The sequence below is a fragment of the Syngnathus scovelli genome, chromosome 7 (assembly GCF_024217435.2).
Source record: "Syngnathus scovelli strain Florida chromosome 7, RoL_Ssco_1.2, whole genome shotgun sequence".
In the NCBI taxonomy this organism is placed as follows: Eukaryota; Metazoa; Chordata; class Actinopteri; order Syngnathiformes; family Syngnathidae; genus Syngnathus; species Syngnathus scovelli.
Genome location: NC_090853.1, coordinates 10,826,392 through 10,844,260, shown reverse-complemented (window position 1 = coordinate 10,844,260; position 17,869 = coordinate 10,826,392).

The window sequence follows — 17,869 nt, the reverse complement described above, 5'->3', positions numbered from 1 at the left end:
TTAGTGTACTGTTTCACATTCTTGCGTATTCACTCTATGACGAGTACTGTATTTTCCAGACTATAAGTCGCTCTGGAGTACAAGTCGGACCAGCTATAAAATGCATAATAAAGAAGAAAAATACATATATAAGTCGCAATAGAGTATAAGTCACATTTTTGGGGGAAATTTATTAGATAAAATCCAACACCAAGAACAGATATGTCATCTTGAAAGGCAATTTAAAATAAAAATAGAATAGAGGCAACAACAGGGTGAATAAATGTACGGGATGCTAACATTACATGACACATAAGCAACGTTAGCATAACATATTAAGAGCTATTCAAATAACTATAGCATAAATAACATGCTAACAAGTTTACCAAACCATCCGTGTCACTCCAAATCACTAAATCCAATGAAATCTTCATCCTGTGTCACTTTTAAACAACTCCGCTAACTCCGGAAGTAGAAGATGTGGTGCTTCCTCTTCTACGTCGCTTACGTCAGACTCATCGTTAGTTGCAGTTCCAATTATTCCACAGGCCTAGTGCACCCTCTTGCGGTTTAGTGTGAAAATAACATGAAATAATATAATGTGTTAATAATTTCACACATAAGTCGCTCCTGTGTATAGGTCTCACACCCGGCCAAACTATGAAAAAAACGGTGACTTATAGTCTGGAAAATACGGGAGCTGTCAATCATTTTGACTGAGGATAAAACAAACGCTGCTTTAAATGCTTTCCAGACCTAGACGTGTTGGTGATCTTTCAAAGTCATAGTTTCATGACTGAAAATTGCCATTGCCATAAACAACACTTAGATAAGGCTTTATAGACCCTTCCTTGTGAGATTGCGGCTATAAAAAAATTATAAATAAAAAAGAATTCTGACTGGACTTACTGAAGCACTTAAAATGTCCAATGCTAACATCTATTCTAGTGTACTCTCATCATTCATTGTGACCTTACATTAGTTTAGGGAGTGTTTTAGTTTTTTTAAATAAATGTGAAACCCTTTCTAAAGACTAAAGGCACCCAGTATATATGACGAGATGAATGTGAATAGAAAATGTTAATATCCAAACCATCATTTCAGCCTTATCATGCGTTGTCATGCAGACACAACTAAAATGTCATATTTCCAGATAAACAGTGTATGTATTTTTCGGGGTGAGGTATCACAGAGAGAAAGAGTATGTCCCAATGTGATATGACAAAAAGGGAAAAGTTAAACCTCTGTGCCATAAATAAGCTCTCACAAGGACGTCTCTCTGTGTGAGGTAGAAATCGAGCAACAAGCGCCAGGAAAGATGTTGGATTAAGAGCAAGAAGCAGCTGTTGCAATAGTAGGGGGCCAGGACTAAAGACACATACACAAACATTAATGATGCATTTCCCTGGGTGAGGTAAGGGCACACATGTACTGCTCATAGTCACAAGGTCACGGTGTGAGTACGAAATGCTACACGTACGATACAATACATCTTTATTTATATGGCATTTTCACAGCAGCCTATATAACAACTGAATATTCACAGCACCCGAAACTGCCTGGATTCTGGCCATGTCGACAGTTCGAGTTTTTGAGTTTTTTTATTATGTACTATAATATTTGATAAACCTCTTAAGATTTCTTTTCTTTAAACTGTGCCAAATTAAGTCTTTGCTGATGTTGCCAGTAACACTCGAGTAGTTTGGAAGAATATAATAATGCAAATGTCACACAAGGCATATGAGGTACGACTGTTCATGTATTTGTGATGCGTAATTTTTGTCAGAATCCTCCGAAATGCGTATTGATACTGGTCCAAGATTTGCACGTTGTGAAGGATATTTCAAGACTGCGTTCAAAATCCAATGGGACATGGGATTCCATGCAGTTTGGTTAAATGTGAACCATACTTTTTTTTATAGTATTGTGAACAAAACATTTTTGGACCATCCTTTGTAATCTACTAGGAAGTATTATACAAGCATGTCTCTTATCTTCAGATGAGAAACTTTATCCTATACAAGTCACTATCCACACTTTATCCCTGCAGAGTGATCCTAGGAATGCCTTTTCTTTGCAATGCACAGAAAGATTTTCTCCCAATCAATCTCATCTCCCAAATCAGTGGGTCAGATTCCTTGACCCTGGCCTCTTCCTTTACATCAGCCTTTTTGTGCAAGATAGCCTTCTGTTTACTTCATTTGATTCATTCTGGCACAGCAATATGAGGCATGGCCTGCTAGGTCACATTGTTATTAGAGTTTCAATTTCTTTCCGCTGATGTAAATTTAATATCTACTGTACTGAGGCACCTTGGGCAACAATGGTTCTTTTATTCTTTTTTGAGGGTTGTGGTGACCGACACATTAAAAATGTATATTGGAACGCAAAGGCCCATAATTCCATATAGGCCTGCCGAGTGGTCAACAGATCAGTATGTGAGTGAAAGAACAAAAGGAGGAGAATAAAAATGTCTGAAATTACTTTATACCCTTTGGAATTTTTGTTCCATTATTTTTTATCATGCGTCTGCTCTCCTATCACTCTGTCTTTATTGTTTTGGTCTCACTCAACTGTCAGTGATAAAAGGTAAAAAAGAATAAAGTCAACACATTAAAAGAAATTGTCATGCAATTTGAACTAGTTAGTTATGGACTTGGTGTATGTAGTAGCCTGACTATGGCTAGGTGTGACAAATGTACCCGGCTGGACTGGAAATCGGGCACACTGAGCCAGCAGTCCTCTGGGACCAACGGTGATGCTGTTTAGCTTTTTGACTAGAGGAGAGAGCCCAAGGGTCTCTCTTCAATATAGACAGTGTCACAATCCCCGGCTTCATTGTTGTTGAAACATTTGACTGCTCAATGTTTTTTCATTCCTCTCTCGACTGCTCCACTCTGCCATTAATTTGGTAGCTTGGTCATGAAGTGCTGACTCCATGAGTGAAAGTAGAATCCCCACAGTCTTAATGGAGGCTTTTGTGCACTTTTTTTTTAGACACTGGGCTTAACAAGTAGGCCAGACAAAAAGGCCAGAGTTGAGATTCATACCCAAACTTTGGAACTGTGAGGTAAATGTGCTAACCGCTTATGCATGAATAAGTATTATTTATTGCAGTTCTTAATCACTTCAAGATCATATTTCACAGTATATCAATACATATGTACGTATATATTCAAGTGTGCTGACATTATGTGAAACATATCTGCTTATGGTGTCTCTTAATACTAAAGTCAGCATCTGCAACATATTAGAGTTTGCGCTGTTCAATATGAAATTCTCCAAAGTAATTTCATACATATCAAGATACATAACCCATGTCGGAGGAAATTAATGATTACATTTGTGATAGGCAAATGGAGGAAAGTATGTGTGTTAAACCAAGGCTGGATACTTGCCTAGATTTCACATGAACATTATTGATGCAACTGTTGTAGGTATATGTGACAATATGCATCCAGGAAAGTGTATTTGGGAATATGTCATTGCTCCTCCCACTCATTAGAGAAGGACATATCTACATGTGGCATTTACCTCTGACCTCTGCTCCACGGCAAGCACAATTACCGAAAGGCCAGGTTCCTTAGCGAATGTCCATCACGTCCACCGCTTTCTCTCCTACTTGCTGTCAGATCATTTTTTCATACCTTTCAGCCCTCGTTGTTATGCAAATATACCGTAATTTCCGGACTATAAGCCGCGGCTTTTTTCCAAAATTTTGAACCCTGCGGCTTATAGTCAGGTGCGGCTTATATAAGATTTTTTTCGTGATTTTTGTGATGACTTGATCACTTTTATACACTCGTAAAAAGGCTGTGGACCACTGTTGTGCGGTATCTTGAAGAGAAAACAACAACAAAAATACTATTTTAAAACACTACTATGGCTGCTGCTTATTCTGGCTGTGTTGTTTGTGACTATTATGAGCTTTAGTAGGAATGCACACTAGGTTACCTGCGTCAAAGGGCTCTAAACCCTTTCTCTTACTCTGCCATGTGACTCAGAGTGGCGCTGTTTGGACCATCTGCATTGTATTGAAACCCAATCAATCAGCATTTAAATTCAATTCTTCTGAAATTTTGCTCACCAAAAACAAGTTGTAATGAATGTGAACTTTTAATGCATTTTATTCAGAAGGTTACTTTGAACCCTGAGGCTTAAATGGCGGCGCGGCGTATTTATGGATTTTTACGGCTTTCTGTGTACTGTCTTTCTTTGTAAAAAACTCATGTGCACGTGCGGCTTATAGTCCGGTGCGGCTTATGTAAGAAAAAAACTAAAATATCCCTGAATTTTAGCTGGTGCGGCTTATAGTCCGGTGCGGCTTATAGTCCGGAAATTACGGTAAACTAAAAATAAGTCAAGAAAATACTAAATGTTTAATTGGAGTCTAATTAACTGCCTGCTATCTCTCATGTTTGTTGAATAGGAGCAACAAACAAGATTAAGAGAGAGTGAACAAAACTGGAGGCCTGATTGGGTGCAGCCACACTGCTCTTAATTCTTTTCTCTCGCAATCACTTCTCCAACCCTTCTCCCCATCCGTCAGGAGGTAATAGACCGTACTTCCAGAGAGGGTGAGATGAAGAGATAAAAAGAAAATTATACCAAGCATCTCTCTTGGGCAAGACATTGGAAGCAGAGTCACAGCCACAAAAAAACTTTTCCAAGGATCGGGTCAGTGGTCACAGAGAGGGGTTGGATGAGAAAAGAAGAGACAGTTGCTGAAGTTAAGGTAGATGACGGGTTAAAGGGTGCTGAAATGAATTAGAGAGTAAACCAAGTGTCCATGTTGACCTCTGAAAAGAAAGATTTTTGTTGTGGCAGGAAGACTTACCGCTTCACTACAAGGACTGTGACCTGGACTACAAATTATAGCAATAATTGATTTGGAGTTGTGTAGATAACAAAATACCATCACCTTTAAATTCCAATAAAAAAAATGTATTGTGGTCAAATCTACTCAAGCAGTTGTGGCACTTATGTGCAGCTTGTGAGCCTTCTTTGTGGACACAGGTAAAGTGAAAGATACGTTTGTGAATGAATCTGACAGTACAATGCCCCAACGTATGAGAGCAGTAAAAGCTTGGTGATTAAAAAGTCACAATGAAATCCAGACCTGCACATCATGTCAACCAACTTTTAATAAAAACAGCATGTTCCAAAAGGAGCAAGAAAAAAAAGCAACAAAACTCTTGCTCCTTCCTTGGAAAACCTCTTTGGAGATCAAGATGAATGGGAGAAAGTCCAGGAATAGATGTGTGTATTTTTAAGTGTGCAAAATGAGGTAAATTACTTTGCTTTTGTTTAACCTCGCGCTGTAGGGTCCCTTGTTTTAATAGGGTAGTTGATTAGTTTTTCAATCCAACATAATTGAGTAAGTGATAGAGAATACTAGTGGTATCCTTATCATACAATTACACTCCAAAGCATATCTTTCTTGCTCTGTCACACTGTAGTCTGTCCCTTTTTTAACACTTTAACGCAATCACTGTAATCCATAGACAATCTCCTTTCGTCTAAGAAATATTTCTTAAAGTAAGGTGACTTTTTTACTGCTGGATTATTATCTCATCAACAGGTCTAAATGGATATTCTCTTCATGTCTGCCTTAATGCTCTTATCAGTCAATGTCTGCAGTATGAAAAATTTTCAACAAATATTTGGCATTTGCTAATGGGTAGGAGTTTTAAGTATCATACACAAAAGGATGGGATGGATTTGATGTAAATGACTAATGCAATTGGATTTGAGTCATTATATAACAACGGCTTGCACCACAAATTGGCATAACTAATGTACTGCACTTGAATCAGATTTTCACACAAATACAAAATGCTTCATCCTATTCAGTGATGTTAATGTCCAGGATGTTTCCTTTTTAGCCACACTCACTAATAATGAAAGATTGTCATGTCTCACTGTATTTTTCTGCAAGAAGACAGAACACTAGGCACCAGCATATTTCTGTATGTGTTTTAACATGAATTAAATTTGAACCTTAATCACATTTTAATCATAAAATTCCTTTTAAAGTACTTTAATTATTACATTTAAACATCAGTGTGCCTGGAAATACATAACTGTGCTTGAATTCATAAAGTTTAAGAATCCCGACCAGCAGTCCATCAAAAGGTCACCTGAGATATTTTACTTTTTGCTCTGCTCTTATCACCACAAGTGAAACAACCACATTAGTATAGATGATTCACTGATTTATCTCTCGAAATCATTGGCCACCCTTACTTTATTTGTGAACAAGACCGCAAAAGTCCTGAAGTTATTATCTGGGCCTTTTTGCCCCTTGTAGGATCATCCAGAACAAACAGGATAGGGGATTTAAATGACTCATGGATTGCAAAACAAGTGACCATAACTCACCCTGGATCCTGAGGTTGGAGCTAATGGGGTCGTGGATATCATTGTGCTGCTGTCATAAATATAACAAGGGCACTCGGAATGCTTCGTCATGGAGCGACGCCGGACTGGCCTGCTCTTCCTCCCCGGGTTGGACTGCGTCGTGAGCTCAGACTGCTCCGTCCTGGAGCATTGTTGGGATGCGTCGGCAGCGGGTCTGCGAGGCAGCGGAAGAGGGGCCAGCGCGGAGACGTCGGGCCAGGCTTGCGGCCAACCCAGCTCGCCCAGCCGTGCCTTCCATTCTCCTGGCGTACGTTCGTTTGCGGGACGACAAGATGGGTTGCGTTCGCCTGATAGGATCCACGAACCGGACAGTGCGTGCCTGCTGTGTGCTCGTGTTCACAGTGGCCTGGTTGACTGTCATCTTTCCAGACTCTGCTGTGCATCGGGAGCGGCTAGCGTGCTATCACTCTTATTGTTCATCTTCTTGTTTTATTTTTCCTGTGTTGTTTACTTGTATGTGCGTTGTGAACTCTGTCTTGTCACCCTGGGATAGTGAGAAACGTAATTTCGATCTCTTTGTGTGTCTTGACATGCGGAGGAATTGACAATAAAGGAGACTTTGACTTTGAAGAGTTTGCAGTGAACCCTCTGAATCATTGTACAACTCAATTCATTTATGCATTATTATTACTACTGTCATCTTTATTATAGTTTAAAAAAAAAACCTCTTTCGCTATGGTACAGTTGTGTGTGTGTGTGTGGGGGGGGGGGGGGGGGTCAAACACTGACATGAACAATCATGTTGTAATGTGTTCTCCAAGGGTACACTTCACAGTGGTGGTCTGATTGCCTTGGCCAATTTTACATCATCCACCCATGGAGGTTCTGCTTGCACTTCCTTATAAATGTATTTTGTGTGCTTCCATCGTCTGCGTAGCAGTCCATTTCTGCTTCAGCATTGTTAAAAAGAGTGTGCCTCTTCTGTGATGATTTTAAAGGAATCAAAGGCTATTGGTCGGGAAGCAAGTTACCTCTATCCACTTCCACAAATCTCCCAAAATACAGAAAGAAAGAAAACTCCACCTATGCACACAGTTAGACAGCACTTTGTAGTTGTACTAGGCATGAAAATAGGGCCAACTGTCTCCAGTCTAATATTCCCAATGCACTACTATACTAAGAAAACCCTTTTAAATGCCGCATTTGCACTCAGGCAATTTGATTGCATTTTTCTATAAATTGATTTCGTCAACTCATTATAAGCATTTGTCATTCTCTTTGTTGGATAATGAAAACCTATTCAGTTCTTTGGCAGTATTGCCTTTATTATCACTGTGGTTTTATACCTATTATGTTTCCTAAAATAAGTGAGTTTACAGAAATTGAACAACACTTCATCCAGGCTTTTAAAATGACCATTAAACTTTGACAAAATCACTATCAACATAATTTTATAGTCCTTGTTAAATAGTATTTGGTGCAGGACCATGGATGTTTTTTGTTGCAATAGACCTAGCAAAACTGGTGCTTTTTTTTGTGTGCAAATTTAAAATAAAAAAAAATATGCCTCATTAGTTCAGGATGCAGAGGGACAAGGACAATAGTGACATCTCAAAAATGAATTGGTGTGAGTCTTCACATTAGTAAAAAAAAAAAAAGGGACAAAGCAGAACTTGTAATGAAGACCAAGCACAATAGAAAACTGGGTGGTGTTTTTCAAAATGCCCTTTGGCTTTGTTTGTATAGTTCAAAATCAATATCAAATGATGATAGATAATAGGTCAGGCAAAGAGAGATTATAATATAATATATTATATATAATTATAAAGAGTCATTTTTATCAGTGGGAGATTTTAATATTAACAGCTATTTTTGCACTTAAATTACATTTCATGAATTCAAAATATGACTGAGTTTCCCTTCATTACAGGGAAATTAAATTCTCCCATATCAAACAACAAAAAGCTTCCTTAAACAGACTGTGTTTAACTTGTAGCAGCATTCCCTCCATCCGTTCCAATTTTTTAACGCTGATCCGGTTAAGGGTCATGTAAATAACTAATTGTGTATTCTACACTACAAGAAGAAGTGATTGTCATTCATGCCGGGAAGAAAAATGGGACAAATAAGTGTTGAAGAGATGACAAAACAATAAGCAGGCTATCACTCAAATGAAATGGCTCGCGCTATAAAGGCACCAATAAACACATGCATGCTTGAGCATGATTTACAAATTGTAGTGATGCAACTGCACATATGTCTTTATGCTTTTGTCTATGTTTCTGCTATTCACCTGTGCATAGTTTCAGGTTTTATTAGTATCATATGTCAAAAAGTAAACTAAACTGGTTATATTCCGTTTCCTGATCAACTCCACTACGGCAGCCTACTGAGCATTTGGCTACACTGTTCTTTCGTGAGGTACAGTGATGGTATAAACCTGTGCTGAATCTTCATTCCAGTTGCTCTCAAAAGGCCGAGTTAGTCAATCTTAGAATGATCTAATTGAAGCCTTTTGGAAAGAGGTATTAAAAGTGGTTGGGTGTCTGCCATATGCAGGCCAGATTAACAAGCAAATGAGTAGTGTTATCTTGATGAGCATCCAATATCATAATTTCACAAAACTGCATTTCTCAGCTCTTTAGTAAGAAAATGTTGGCTAATTCCAACAAAATTGTTGCTATGGTAACTTCAACTCTGATCTCTTCTGAGGATGCCATTGTTTTCAAGCCCAAATTATGTTACCACTATGGGACTTGTTCTAAATGAACTATCCCCTGAGGGGTTTTTCACAATACCAACCTTTAGTTTGCTTTAATCAAATGGTGCTTCCCCGCAGGTTTGGTCAGGTGTGAACACGGTAATCAAAATTGGTGTTAGATAAATTGTATATATACGTTATCATGCGTTCCCTAATGAGTACTTATTAATAAAATTATTGCACAGAATGCTTGCTGTTTCGCCTTGCAGACGTCCACCAGACCACAACAAGTCATACGATGCTGTCTGGAGCTTCCTGACCTTCTCCATCTCTGGGAATCCAAGAAAGCTGTTGATAGCTCAAACTATTTTGTTGATGTCTGCACATGGCATTTTGTCCTTGCACTCTTTTCTCATGGTGTCTTGTCTGTGACTTCTTATTTCACATAGCATTTTGTCCTTGCACTCTTTTCAATTCTCATGACATCTTGTCTATGACTTCTTTTTGTTTATAGAATCTCGTTTCTTTTCTCATGAGACAAAGCCCACGCTTCCCCCCACCTCAGGGGCTAGTCTCACATTGTGGGTCGGGCATTCCTAAATAAAAGAGTGAGGAGTGCAATCAGACCTTTAGTGTATTTCGGGACTGCTGTAAGTCTGAATGCACTCCTCGCGAGAAAAGACTCAACATTTGCCTCACTGGTTTTGTCTGCTGATCCTTTTTCTGATTTTGAACCTAACAATCGGGTACGAAAGACATTCCAAACAAACACTATTTTGAGAATATCTTGGTCAATAGTCCAAAGAATTATTTGTCTTGTTGAATTATCCTGTTATGATGTAGTGTATCTCATGTACTGTAAGTGAGCTACTACTGCCGCTCACGCTAGCGCTCTTTGGCGATACGATTTTATCGGTTGAACAAACATGCCTTTTTTTTGGTCTCCTAAAAAGTGACGCTATCTGGGGGTACAAGGATTCCGTCCGACGGCAGTGAAATAATCCCACCTATCAGCATTATTCATCCTGCTCTACCAAATGTGTTTACTATATGCAGTATATTGGCTGTTTCTGCTCAACGTGGTTCTGCTCTTGTCTTTTTTTTTATACCCTTTTATTGTCAGTATTGAAAAGCAAATGTGACATTCAGAGTTCCCAGAATTTTTACACCGTCTTGCAAGTGACATAGCCTGACTTCTGTATTGAATCCATCTGAAAGGTGCATAATCATAATTGTGCTGTGTAGCAAAGTGAGAAGAGAGACTGAAAGGAACAAGAGCCAGTCTCATTGTTTCTACTGCAAAGAACCAATTCCACTTTTTCAAATGGGAAGAAAGAACAAGAAAAGGAGAAAGAGACTCAATGAGTCTGATCAGTTCAGTTTCATCTTATCACCTGCACCGGACATGTACAACAGGGATTGATATGATCAGTAAGTTTTAATGGCAGAAATCTAAGTTAGCCAAAGTGAGCAGCTGCAGGTTGAGTCTTACATGCTGACAGTTAAGATTTGAAAATCCAGCACAGTCTTCTCTGGTTCTAATTAAAGATGTGGAGGATAAAAATAGGTGAAAGAAAATTGAGGCTTTGGCTTGTGCAGTCTCAGCTGAATGGACTTGAGGAACGTATTACCATGCCTCAAAGCCAGGATTCTTAAGTGGATAGACCGACTGCACAACAGCAAACATAATTAAGACCCAGTTGAATAGACAAGAGCAAGGATTCGTAGAATACAAGGTAAGTCAGACTAACCAATAAGAACTGAAACAGACGAGGTCTGCTGTTGATACTCAAGAGCAGCAAGTTAGCGCAAGCACGTCTGTATGAGTGTGAAACACTTTCATGTACTTTCTGGAGAATATTAAGAGTGACTGCCTAGTGAATTAATTGGAAAAATATCAAAACAAATGGTAATAGATTCTCAAAACAGTCAACATTAAATTGATTATTCATGTCATAATTACTTTTCAATACCCCATCTTGTGCACTATTTAAATCTTTTACAAACCTGAAATTAGTAATAAATATACACATTTAAAAGTGTAAAGCTGAGGTCGAGATGAGATGTCATTTTAAAAAAATAAAAATCCAAAGTGTACAGCTGTGGTGTCACTGTAAAAAAATCAAACATCCTAAATTCTTGCCTTTTTATTTAGGTATGTTTTTTTACACCGTTTACTTCAATATTATGATTCCCACACGAGCTACCTAGCCACAGCTACTTATTTTTGCACCCAAATTATTTTTTCACTAAAAAACATTGTAATGTTTTGACATTTCAAATGCTTTAAGGTGAATCTTGTCTGAAGTAGAGGAATATTGAGGAGTTTGAATTTGATATGTAGTACATTGACTGACACATTGCCTCCCTGCTTGGCACTCAGCATTAAGGGTTGGAATTAGGGGGTTAGATCACCAAATGATTCCTGTGCGCGGCATCGCTGCTGCTCACTGCTCCCCTCGGGAATGGGTTAAATGCAGAGGACAAATTTCGCCACACCCAGTTGTGTGTGTGACAATAATTGAGTCCTTACCTTTATCATTATATGAGCAGCAGGCTGCACAGAGGCACTCAAAGCGCCACATATGGCTTTTGAGCTCCCTCTCTGGTATAATCTCCAAATCGTTTCCATACAACTTGCCCTCATTATTGAGGCTGAGACGGAGCCTTTACCAGCTGGTTCTGGGCGAGAGTTGGGACCCAAAACCTCACAACTATCATGTAGATGTCCCACCAAGCCCTGGTGTAATTTAACATTGTGTCCGTGATGATAACTACGTATAATGTTTTTATGTGAATGTTAAAACAACGTGATTATAATAAATTAGATAAGACGTATTTGTAGAGAACTTTGAACATCACATCAAGAAATAATATTTCAACATATCACTATTAAATTTTATCCAGGCTGTAAAATCATTACCCTGGCATCTGCGCAGATTAACCAGCATTCTGCTTCTTTTTTCTTCTCAGATGAGTCACAAAATCGTGTTCGCTGAGAAATCTAATTCAGGACACATCCGCTAGTCTAATATTCATGCACGCAGAGATGGGGAAAGATGTTGAGATTGTGTAGCTGTTACTAAATCTTGAAATGGGTGTCAATTTATGACGGAAGTCCAGAGAACTCAGCAATGCGTCAATTGCTGGAATAAAATCAACTTGTTTAACAAGAAGACAGTTTCTGTCTTCTTCCATTATCCCCAAAATATATTCAAAGTATCACTCATAAGACAAATTTGCACAAAGAACCTGTTCATAAGACAAATTTGCACAAAGAACCTTTTCATATTTTGATTGATTCACTCCCTTCATAGACTTGCACACTTTATTGCAATTCAAAGCAAGATTTCATACAAAACATTAAACATTAAATCATATTTTATCATTTCATTAGTTTTGGTTTTGCAACACTTCATTCAAAAGAAAGGAAAGATAAGATGATCAAATTATTTGACCCTACTAGAAGAACCACTTGACAACAGTCCTTCCACAGCTTTGTTAACATTTGTATCGACTAGATGGTGGAAACAAAACTGTGATGATAAAAAAAGAAAAAAACTCTATAACCGGGTGTTTATTAAAATGTCGTGTTATAAAGACAGCCAGCAATAATGTTTTGAGGCAGGAATTTCCTGTGTGCTTAGTAAAGTATATCTCTAAACTAATGGTAGATAAGATAGATCCACCATATTAAACTGTACACTTTCAGTATTTTGAATCATTTTACATAGCATTACACTTCATGACAAGTGAGTTAAATCAGTATTATGAATCCACAAATGTTGAATCGAGGCAGGGAACATTTCAGCCGTTCATAATGAAGGTGAAACATTTTCAACAAACAAATATGTTATCCTCGATTCAACCTGTGTTACATATAATCGCCTGAATTTCTAGGGCATAGGCCATACAGATGCTGCCACTTGTTTATTAATCGATTGTTTATGGAATTTAGACTCCCATAACACCATCAAGACCATTCCAGCTGCCAAATTAAATGACATCAACCTGCTCACACTAATAAGTTTGGTCTTAACAAACAAGACAGCAGATTTACGTATTCTGCAGCAGCAGTTGAGATTACGTGTCATGCGTTCAAGGTCAGCTCATGGTGAGTGTGGGGCTCTTATATTTCACTATTTTGCATAACCGCTAAACTGTGAAAGCTACAAGATCAAACACTAATGAACCTGCAATTTGATTTTCCATAACTCAGAAGGTTCATTAAAATAATTTGTTCCAGGTTTAAGCAGCAAGGTGAACTGGTTTTAATCTTTACTCCTGTGTGGCATTTTTGTGTTCCTTGTGCTTTTGTCAGTTTTAACCAAACACTTCCTCCACTTCCCAATAGATGAGTCTTATTTAATTAATGATTAATAGAAGGGTCTAAATTGTTCAAAAACGTGAGTGTGATAGTGGATTGTTGTTTGTCTGGTGTTCCCTCGATTGGCTGGTGACCAGTCTATTGAGACGAGTCCATATGTGCTGTCCCACGGTGCATGATATGGTGCAAAACTAACATCAGCCACTGAGCTAAACATAACGTTCCATGTGATAAGCTGACGTCTCTTGTGGTGTTATATATATATATATGCGTGTCTGTGTATGTGCGTGCGTGCGTGCGTGCGTGCGTGCGTGCGTGCGTGCGTTTGTGTGTGCGTTTGTGTGTGTGTGTTTATGACAGCTCTTGAATGATTTATTGTTACTAGGAAGTGCTCTCTGTACTGAATTATCTATTCAACAGCTGCATTTGTCATTTTTGCTGGCAACATATTAGCATTCATTGAAGTTACACCAGACACCTTTAGAGGTCAGGACAAAATGACTTAATCAATACTGATGGCCATACGTTTGGCCTTTTTCACATTGAAATCCATAATGGTATTTAGTTACAGGAGGTAAATGCATCATGGCTCCTTCTTATGGCATTTTCTTTTAGGATTATGATGCATTATTGCAATGACCTTTGGGGTAAAAGCTCAGTTGTGGTGTATGTTTCATCCTCTCTCTTGCTCTTGATGGAGCATGCTCACGTATTTGTGGGGCAGTGCAGATTCGTATGGTCCTTTTTATGAGCTTCATCAGACAGAGCGAGGTCACTGTAAAGGTTACCGAGGTTCGAGCTTATAGCCTCATTATAGTATGTTTTATGAGAAAGCCTGAGCAGTCATGCATATCAGCTCCCTATCCCTTCAATAAGACAGACCAAAGCAGTCCATCCAGCTAAAAGAGAGTTACAGCCTAGACGCCCTGGATACTTCATCACGAAGGATCATTGCACAATATTGCCAAACTAGTTTACTTGCCTTCAATCTTATTTAATCATGATGATTAATGCAATTGAATGTGTGCTGCATCTGCTGTAATAAATTACTGTAGGTGGTAAAAGACAATATACATCTGCACATTTTGTAAAATTATATGCAGTTTCATATTATCATCAGTCAAGTTTAACACCATAGCATTGGATCACTCGTAAGACGTTTTGAATTTAGTTTAACGACCGTTGGGAATATGTTTTATGAAGAGCTTTATTACTGCATTAGAGTGAGTGTTAAAAACAGAATTAAAGTCTTATGTTTTGGTGCAAACCCAAACATGGATGTTTTCCAGCATGGTGTTGATTAGAACTGAAAGAAATATTTCACGACATGGATAGTTTTAGTTATTTTTTTATTATTAGTTTGACCTATATCTTTTTGATTTGAAGTGACATAAACAGACCTGTATCAAATGACAACTGCATCTAATAGTGCTGCTATGTAAAATTATTAAACCTAAACAAAACAGGCACTGTAGGTATTTTTTGCACAAAAGTAAAATCTAAATAAGGAGCAGTTTTTCAAGAATTAAAATATAAGCAATGAAAACTATTTTTCAAAGTGCAGTTTCAAGTTTCTTATATGGCTTGCGGTAGATCAACGGCACCTTAAATTACCGCTTGAATATTGTAGACCTATCAACATAAAAAAATAAATAAAGATCTACCGTAATTTCCGGACTATAAGCCGCACCGGACTACAAGCCGCACCAGCTAAAATTCAGGGATATTTAGGTTTTTTTCTTACATAAGCCGCACCAGACTATAAGCCGCACGTGCACATGCGTTTTTTACAAAGAAAGACAGTACACAGAAAGCCATAAAAATCCATAAATACGCCGCGCCGCCATTTAAGCCTCAGGGTTCAAAGTAACCTTCTGAATAAAATGCATTAAAGTTCACATTCATTATAACTTGTTTTTGGTGAGCAAAATGTCAGAAGAATTGAATTTAAATGCTGATTGATTGGGTTTTAATACAATGCAGATGGTCCAAACAGCGCCACTGCTTTGTGTAATCTCTGAGTCACATGGCAGAGTAAGAGAAACGGTTTAGAGCCCTTTGACGCAGGTCACCTAGCGTGCATTCCTACTAAAGCTCATAATAGTCACAAGCAACACAGCCAGAATAAGCAGCAGCCATAGTAGTGTTTCAAAATAGTATTTTTGTTGTTGTTTTTTTCTTCAAGATACCGCACAACAGTGGTCCACAGCCTTTTTACGAGTGTATAAAAGTGATCAAGTCATCACAAAAATCACGAAAAAAAATCTTATACAAGCCGCACCTGACTATAAACCGCAGGGTTCAAAATTTTGGAAAAAAGTCGCGGTTTATAGTCCGGAAAGTACGGTACACCTTGTGACAAGATCCAGAAATCTGTAGCCTTAAGTAGCATGAAAACACTCTATTGTCTCCACGATATATTATATCATCATATTGTCCAGTTGTAGTGTTGATGGTTAGAAATTGGGTCGTCCATCAGAATGCACAAGCACTGTAAATGAACATGTTCCCTGTGAGACAACTGTGGAAGCAGTCATTTAATTAGTCTGAGGAGATGTACTTATTAAGCTTGACAAAAATCACAAGTTAAAAACTGAAACAGAGCAAGATGGAGGAAATGAATTGAAGGACATTAAATGAAGTGCTTAAATGACAGAGTGGAGAATTGGACTCCTCTAGATAGATGTAGACTCTTTCTTGTACGACCCAAATGAGGAATTTCGTTTCTTGCTCAGAGTCCCAGGGTCATTAAAACATATCACCAGTCGCGTCATGGGGGGACCCAGCAGAAATGTGACCTATTCTCATTCCCAAACATTAAAAATATTAAACCAGTAGAAGCAAGGGGATAAAGATAAGTGACGGGCGGTAAAGACCGAAGGGTTGGAGAGAATGTTGAGGCAGACAAGTAGTCAGCAGAGGGAGGAGTGTGCATTTGATGGCCTCGCTTCATCTCTCAGCCTCTGTCAATCCTGCTTTCTTCTCCTCTTCCCTGCCACGGGGGCTAATGTGCCATGAAATATGGACTGAAAGCCAAGTTCAGGTGCTGTCATAAAAATAATAAGAGACAGGCTGGTTTGCCTGTGTCTTCCTCCGTGTACACACATTTTCCTGTGAAGTGCAGTGTAATGGAGAAAATGCTAATGTGGTGCTTCAGAGAGCTTGACAACAATTTTACGCCAGCACATGTGAATCAGGTATTCTGATTATTGTAGTGGACTCCATAACCATGTTACACTGAAATGTATGGAAATGTGTCACTGTTTGTGGTCACAACAAAATTGAAAACCGATCTGTTAAGCTCTGATCAAGTTTTGATCCAACTATTGAGTCATAAATCATTTGACACTGAACATTAAATAAGAAAACAAGGCTGAAGATTGATTGACAGTTGTGAAAACAAAAATCTCTGAAGGAAAAATATTGATTGATGTTGTCCCTTGACGCTGTGCACCTCGGCCTTGTATATAAACAGTGTGTTTGCTTTCAAAAGAGAATAAAAGTCAAGATTCCGAAGAAGGTTGGCGTCTGAATTGAATTGGAAAAGCACTGCCAGGATTTCTGATTGAATGTAGTGAGTCTAAATCATATGATGTGTTGCTGAGGACATGTTGAACCACTAACTTGAACATGACAGTATGGGATTGTGCACAAAATGAAAAATGAGTTCATACTGCACATAAAATGTTTTACGATGGTAAAAATACCGTACACTGTTATTTGTCAGCAACCTTTAAACACAAACTGTTCACCTGCAAACATCTGCCTACAAAAGTTTCCTTTTCAAGTATTGTTTAATCATACACTCTCATATATCTCTATTCTTCCAATAACTTGTGTTCATCCATCTTTGTAGTTATCCATCAATCTGCCCATTTATCCATTAATTCCCTATTCCCTTTCTCTTATCTTATTCTCAGATAAGCCTCCTTTTTTTTTCCACCCGGACTCAGCCCAATCTGGAAACAAAGAGAAAACTCCAAATCACTATTGATTCTGCTCTCATGAAAAATACATTTTATATATTACAATTCAGTATCAGCTCTCCTCCTGTAGCCCCACTGTGTCGACTCCTCTCCTAATCTCCTCCCTTTATCATTCCATCCCTCCCATTCCTTCCCCATAGCAGGTGAGAGCTATGTTCTCAATCCATACATCTGGTAACAATTCTGTCCTCTGATTGAGCTGAAACTTCCTCTCTGGGTTCTTTGGGATCACAGTTTTTATCAGAAATAGGTTGACGTGTCTGTCTATCGCTCCTGTGCTTTTATTTTCTCCACAATGCCGATCTAAAACTTTATTCCTCCAGAACAGCACTACCCAAATTCCCCCCTTTTCTTCTTATCTATATAACCTCACAGTAAGCCTAATTGTGAGCAACAATTAATCAATATAACATAGTAACTGTGTTCATCCAAAAGTTGAAATACTAAAAGCAGAAATATACAAATAATAATTCAATCGCAGTGTGTGGCATTGTTATTAGTTGCGTTGTTTCCCAA